Here is a 7687-nt window from a genome sequence, read left to right as displayed (position 1 = left end):
TGCCTCTTCTGGAAGCCCTGTCCCCTTGGGACCAGCCATATGCATCACTCCCCCAGTACTTGTCTCTGTACAGCCGACTTGTCACACGCCTGTTCCGATTGGGGGTCTGTCTCCTTACAGAACCACGCCACCCTCAGTAGTGTAATGAGTGAGCCGTGTGGGTGACTGTATTGATTTTGAGTAGCCAAGTTCTCAAAAAGGTAAAAAGAACTAGGGGAATCTTTTGCCATAGCTTTCCTTTTGCCCAACACATTGAAGAGGTATATGATATCAACAACTCATGAGTATAAAGTGGGAGGATTTTACTTCAGCACTGCCCCTCATGACACATTTCCATTAAGGTGTAACCCACCAGGTCAAAGCTTCTTTGTGGGCCTGGCGTCATGGCCTAGTGGCTAAAGTCCTCACCTTGAATGTGCCGGGATCCCATATGGGTGCAGGTTCTAATCTCGGCAGCTCCACTTCCCATCCAGCTCCCTGCTTGTGGGCTGAGAAAGCAGTGGAGGATGGCCCAGAGCCTTGGGACCCTGCACCCACATGGGAGACCTGGAGGAAATCCCTGGCTCCTGGCTTTGGATCGACACAGCACCGGCCGTTGCGCTCACTTGGGGAGTGAACCATCGGACGGAAGATCTTCCTCTCTGTCTCTCCTCCTCTCTCTGTAGATCTGCTTTTCCAGTAAAAATAAATGAATCTTTTTTTTTAATTTATTTATTTATCTATTTATTTATTTGTTCATTGGGGCTAATCAAGTGCATTCTCTTTTTAGAGCTCTAGAATTAGACTGGCTGTGTATCATACCCTCTTCCATCCTTTTCTTTGGGTCTTGGCTTTTCTTTCAATAAAATGGGGCCAGGGAAACCTTGTTCTCACAAAGCATAGTTGGGAGCATGCAACGAGATGGTGCACGTGGAGATAGCCAGCACTGATGGGGTTAAAAAGACGCTTTCTTTCCCACCCCACCCCTCCCCCGCCTTCCCTGTGCCTAGGGCTGCTGTGAAAGCCAGAAATGGTGATGCTGTGGATGCTGGGCCTTCTTGGGTTAGGGAAGTGTCTGTAATGTGCCAGGCCTCGGGGCACAGGTGTACAGCTGGGTCTCCAGTTCTTAACAAAGCACATGACACGTCACAGGCGCTCAGCAGAAGCATCCATGAATAAAGGAGTGAGTTTACCACCACAGCGGTCACTGCAGTACACCACAGAGGCTAGGGGCGGGCTCCCATCTGGGGGAAAGCCTGGGGTGGGGAGAAGTAAGAGCCCCACGGAGTGTCTTAGGACTGGGCAGCAGCAGGTTCATGGGGGATGGGTCATGGCCAAGGGCACCACTCTGCCTCCCTACTGGGGTGAGGGTGTGAGGCAGGCCTGACTGCTCCCTTCTCCCACATTCACAGCACAGCAGCAAGGTCAGGGTGTTTGTCTTTGCAAGTGGGTGGGAGACATCACCCAAAGTTGTTACTCAAGTGGGCCTGGAAATGATCCAGGAAATAAATCATTTTTTTTGCGAGTGGGCTTCAGCCAGACACAGATGGTATCTTCTAGGAAAACAGGCTTGGTTCAAGGTCATTGCCGGGAAGGGACCAGGGTCTGGAAGGCAATCTCAGAAGCACTGCAGAGGCCCAATGAAGCCGCAAATGGCCTTGCCTAGACCCTGCTTCAGGGGATGGGCCCACAGCTGCAAAGGATGGGACGACTGCTCCCAAGCAGAGGTGCCAACCTGGGATCCACAGGCGGGGGCTCTGCTGAGCAAGTGGACCCTCTGAAAGGAGGACCCCAAAGAGGTGCCCTTGGCTGCCTGCCAAGCTGTCCTCTCTGCCGGCTCTCCCTTGGCTGCATGGTTGGTGGGGGGAAGAGGAGTGGTGTAGCCGAGGGGCTTGCCCAGGGCAGGCAGGGCAGGGGTGCACTGGGCCTGCGCCTTTGGCCACTGGCTCTCAGCTGTTCACCCAGTTACAAGCTCTCAGCCTCCACAGGGGATGTGGCCACTGTTGGTTGTGTCCCTGTGTGGCCCCAAGCACCGCTCCCTCTTGGGATTTCCATGCACTGCCTCCCTTCCCACCCATCGTGCACCACAGAGGCAGGGAGGTGGCTGGAGGGAGCGGGGTGCTGCGAGCTATTTTTCCAGATTTCAAAAAGCCCAGAGAAGATCTTACATGTATCTCCATGAGGTTCCCAGACTAAATAAAACATTAAGTTTATTTGCTTTGGGCTGGAGTTAGCTCAGCTCAGTGTGGTAACCGTGGTTATCTTGACTGATCAGAAGCACTAATTGGCAGTTAGATGTCTTTGATGAACAAGACACGCAGAAACAAATTATTATTCAATAAATGTAGCTTGTTGGGCAGATAAAAGCTTTCAAAACACGGAGTCCCTCGGGGAAAGAACTAAAAAGGGTCTTTTGTGGCGAATGGGGTGGGACCTTTGGCCTACACAAATGTCATATTTTCATTAAAGCACACACATTTTTCCACAGGATTCAGATGCCAGATTTCTCATTAGTGAACTCAACTTCATACCATTCCCACAAATAATGCACTGTACATGCCAGCCTTGTGCCAAACACCACTAAGATGTGTTCATCACAAGTTCACAGGAAAGGGTCCATGACCAAAAGCTGGGGAGACACTGGGTCTGCAGAATGAAGCCACTGAGAGGCCGGTGGAATGGTCCCAGTGGCTAATCCTCCACCTCCAAGCGTTGGCATCCCATAAGGGTGCCAATTCACATCCCAGCTGCTCTACGTTCCATCCAGGCTACCTTGTTTATGGCAGTGTAGGATGACTCAAGCCCTTAGACCCCTGCACCAGTATTGGAGTCGGGAAACTCCTGGCTCCAGCCTTTGGATCAGCTTAGCTCCGGCTGCTGTGTCCATTTGGGGAGTGATCCAGAAGATAGAGGATCTTTCTGTCTCTCCTTCTCTCTGTAAATCTGCCTTTCTGATATAAATAGATCTTTAAAATGCATGTATGATTCAGAATCATACACTGAGAGGGAGCCAGAGCTTCTGTCAACTCTTCCCGTGGCACCCCTTCCATTAACCACCAGATTCATTGTACATGGCACTTCCCCAGCAGCAAGTGTCTCAGAGGACTCACTTCAGAACATGGAGCAGTATGATGGCAAAGGGGCTCCCAAGACCCCAGTGACAGACACAGTGATAGACAAAACTAGAGAGGAGAAACACGACGAAGCCCCAGTCAGGCCCCCCAGAGAAGGGGGTATGTTCAGAACATCAGCATTGCCAGCTCCCCCAAAGTTCACACTTTGCTAGCTACCTGCTTCTCTTGCAGAGCGGGCAGAATAGGTGTGAAACAGGTGAGGCCGACAGGCTCTGCTGTCCCACAGAGCTGCTTCCAAAGACGTAGCTCCAGCGAAATGTGGGCCACCTGACCCCCATCACACATGTCGTCTCCCGGGCCAACAGCACAAAGAGGGCAACTGGTGGCTAGGCTGTCAACAGACTTCAGGCATGCAGCTCCACACGCAGGACTCAGGCCTCACCCCTGTAGACACTCAGACTCATTTCTTTCCGGTGGGCATGGGTTGGCAGCAGACCACCCGGAGCCACTGGGGTCTCACCAACGGGCCAGATGACATGATTCCTCCTGTACAGTCCCAGTTTGGGCTACGTGACACATCCGAATGTTTCCTCCACACAGATCCACAGAAATGTTGTAAACAAAGCCAATGGGAGGGGTGACTGCAGGTCACCTGTGAGGTCTTCTGGTGGATGCCTAGACAAGGCCCGCTTTTGCTTTCTGCAGTCCTCTTTGCAAGGAGAAATTGGAGGGGCTAGCAGTGTGGCATAGCAGGTAAGACCACTGCATGTAATACCAGCATCCCATAGGAGGGCTGGTTCATGTTCTGGCTACTTCACTTCTGATTCGGTTCCCTGCTAATGGCCTCAGAGTGCCGATGGAAGATGGCCCAAGAGTTCAGGCCTCTGTTGCTCACGTGAAAGACCTGGATGAAGCTCCTGGCTTCGGCCTGGCTAGCTCAGCCCTAGACATTGCAGCTACCTGGGGGAGAGAAGCAGAGGATGGAAGACAGATCTCTGTCTTTCTCTCTGGCTTTCAGATAAAAAATAAATCTTAAAAAAAAATAGCAAAAAGCATCTAAGAATGATTCTCACTGGAGCTTCTTATTTGTGTACAACTTGTAGCTTTGTGTGACACTAACACGCCCGTCCACAGTGCTGAGAGGTGAGGGCTAGGTAAGGAAGGGGCCAGCATTCCCGTGGGACAGATAAGAAAGCTGAGACTCAGGAAAGCAAGCCCAGGGGCAGCTTGGAGACTGGACACGGGCTCCTGGTCACAGTTACTCTCAGCATTCGGGAAGGCCTTCCAAGGCCAGCCTGGCAACAGGGGCTGCGGTTAGCACCTGTGTGAGCACAGGCAGGCTCCTGCCCCTGCCCAGACTTGTCCTATGTCACTGTCCACAGATCCCGAAGGCTTCAATGCCACGCTGACATCGCATCTCTAGGAGAACTTTCCAGTATGCTGAGAGACCATCCTCAAAAGTCACACTGAACAGAATTTTGTGACTTCTGCCCAGGCAGTTTCCAGAATTTACCCAGGGCTTGTTTGGAACCCCAAGCAAATGACTACAGAGTGCACTGACCTGGGTTTTCATATGAACTATAACACCAGCACATCTTCCCCATGGCCTCACGTGCCACACTTCATTCTACCACAAGATCACCTAGGGTTCAAGTCTCCCAGGCAAGCTCAGAGTCGCTGTTGCTTTTGGGGGCTTGGGGTGACATGAAAAATAGACACGGGCCCCTCAGAAAGCAGTCTGAATCCATCGCCAATTTTCAGTGAACCTTATCGTCAGTTGGTGGACTTGAGCACAAATTGAGTAAAGTTGGAAACCCATCAGGGGTAGGGGAGAGACCTTCTAAGCTCTCTGATGGAGACAGGGAGCCCATTTCCAGCAGCTGGAATGAAGGGCTTTGTGGTCTCTGTTGGACACCGTCGTGCATAGCAATGGGCTGCTATGAGCTCCCGACTCCCCCTCCTTCAGGGACTGAGACAGGAGGCGTTTTAAAAACAGAAGATGGAGTTCCGGAGGTAGCAAGTCACCGCGGAAGATAAGGGAGAAAAAGACACAAGCAGATAAGTTAGAATAAATAAGCACTTGGGCACTCACTGCGGGGACACAACTCTTTTCAATTAAGAAAGAAATGTAGAGCAGGAAGAGGAGAAAAGGGGCTTAAAGACAATTTCTGTCAGTGTGAGGTATTCCAGGAAAGAATTAGGGCAGCCAGGGATTATTATTTTAAGCTTTTGATTGAAATCTCAGACTTTCATTCCTGTGGCAGTTAGAAAATCAAGACACCAGCATCAAGCTACAGGAAGGGGAGTGAGAAGGCCACGCAGAACCTGGGACTCCTGCAGCCACAGTAGGGGACCCCACGGCATAAAAATGGCTCCCCAGGAGGACTTTGAAGAGTCCTGGTTTGGCCAGCTGAGCTGCAGCATCCAGGCCCAGGCCCAGCAGGTCATCCCTGACCAGCTCTCCTACTCTGCCTTCTCTGTCCTGGCCCTAATGTGAACTGGCTGGTATCGCAGTCTGATCTGGCATGACCCACACAGTGATTCTGGCTCTTGGATTTGCCAGTGAGTGATATGAATTTGCCCAGCTTCGCTCGTCCCAGACTCGAGCCAAACGTATACCAGTAGACACCGTTACCTAGCCTGGTCGAGCTGCCCCCCGTCTAGGCTTTTGCACTCATCCGCAGGGACTGCATCCCAGCAGAGGAGCTCCGAAAGCTCCTCCATCAGAACCTCTCCCAATGCCAGATCTCACGCACGTTGACTTGGCCCACCTCCCATCCTGGCAGAAACATTGGCCTTTCCTGACCGGCCCTCACCCATTCCGGTTTTTACTGTTGAGTGGTACAGCCCAGTTAAGCCTGGACCACACCCAGACACAGCTCACATACGGCTCAGCAGGAACAGAGGCCTAGCCTAGCCTGTCCTACACCCACCCTGGTTCTTATAGGCTCTAGTGGGTACTGGAGTCTAGCCCAGTCTGGCATACCCCAGAGCCAGTCCACACTCACGCCAAGGGACACGGCAGCTATGTCCAGATCAGATTGAGGCCTCCACTCTGGCCCTTACGCTCACCAGTGGGAAGGGTGTCCGCTTAGCTCTCCAACCATAGACCTTGTGTGTGCCAGTGGTTTTCTGACCCAGCTTGACATAGCCCCTCCCCTGTCTTGGCCTTTGCCTCTGGATGCTGCAGCCTGGCTTGACCTGATTGGCCCCCCAGTCCCAACTTTCGCTGGCAGGTGCTGCAACCTGGCCCTGCTCAGTCTGCTCCCATCCCTGGCTCATTTCTGCACTTGCCAGTGGGTTAAGGTTTTCTCAGCCCTGGGGTATGGTTCAATTTTTATAAAATGGCAACAAAAAGGAATGAGACCTATATGTGTCATATGCTTATTTGTTTAGATGGTTATTTATTTTCATCTACTTCAAAGGCTGAGAGATCTTCCATCCATGAGGTTCACTCCCCAAAATCCTGCAACAGCAAGACTGGGCAAAGCTAAACCAAAAGCCAGTTGTTTCACCATCTGGGTCTCCCGCTTGGGTAACAGGGACCCAAGTAGCTGAGGCACCACCTGCTGCTTCCCAGAAGGCACTGGCAGGAAGTTGGATTAGAAGAGGAGTAGCCAGGGCTCAAGCAGGTCATCATACATGGGATGCAGGTGTCCCACGAGGCAGTGTAGCCTGCTGTGCCCCAAGGCCTAGGCCTGCAGAAGATCAAATCAACATGGAGGAAGGAAAGTCATCTCTAATTGTTGTCAGGGAAGAGGACTGAAGCGTTTAAGAAAAATGTTTCAGAGATAGTCTTTCTTAAAAAAGCACAAAAACCAATAAGCGAGTGCAGTTGTTGCAAGTTTTCTTAAAAGGAAGGCTAACCCGCTCCCCCTCCCAGCCCCCACACCCACACAAGCCCTTCAAGGTCCCCCTGAAAGCTTTATTGTAGCTGTGCTGTAATGACACTAACATCTCTCCTCCTTGTGAACAGAGCAGGGGCACAAACACAGGGACTCGGATTTGGGAGGAGTAGCAGCCCCTGTTGATGCAGCGTGAGGAGGTGAGGCGCTCAAGAGAAGGCACAGGTGTGGTCCCCTCCCCACTCTCCTGCCTCCAGCCCTCTGTTCCACACCACCCTTCCCCTCTCGCCTCTCCTCTCTCCGCTTCCTCTCCATCTTCCTCTGTCTCTAGATACTTGGCCTGGGCTGGGTGTGGTTTGTTCTTCATCCAGCCCTTGCATGGAGACATACACACACACACACACACACACAAGAGAGAGAGAGAAAGAGAGAGAGAGAGAATATCAGTGAAGGCAGTCAGGATCTCACTGCTTCCTTCACCTTCCCAGGACCTGGTGAGATGTGACTTCGCAGGCCTAGGATTCAGTTCCCTGAACTCCCCGCAGAGTCCCCGCCCGGCCCTGCCCAGTTCAACATCCTTTCCCCAGCTCCAGGCTCCCTGGCATTGCCTGGGGTGGCACTCGGTGCTGGTAATACCTCAAGTGTTACCAGCCAAGCTCACTCAACTCTTTGCTCAGCTTAGCACAGAAATAAAAAACCAGGAAGCCGGAAGCCAGCACAAGCATAACAATCTTGATCCCAAGCCAAGCAACAGGAAAGCACTGCCCCAGGAAGGAGCACAAAGCAGAG

This window comes from Ochotona curzoniae, unplaced genomic scaffold, assembly GCF_017591425.1.
Source record: "Ochotona curzoniae isolate NIBS_2020 unplaced genomic scaffold, NIBS_Ocur_1.0 scaffold_4701, whole genome shotgun sequence".
Taxonomy (NCBI): domain Eukaryota; kingdom Metazoa; phylum Chordata; class Mammalia; order Lagomorpha; family Ochotonidae; genus Ochotona; species Ochotona curzoniae.
The sequence above is the reverse complement of the archived record's forward strand: the minus strand, read 5'-3'. Positions refer to the sequence as shown.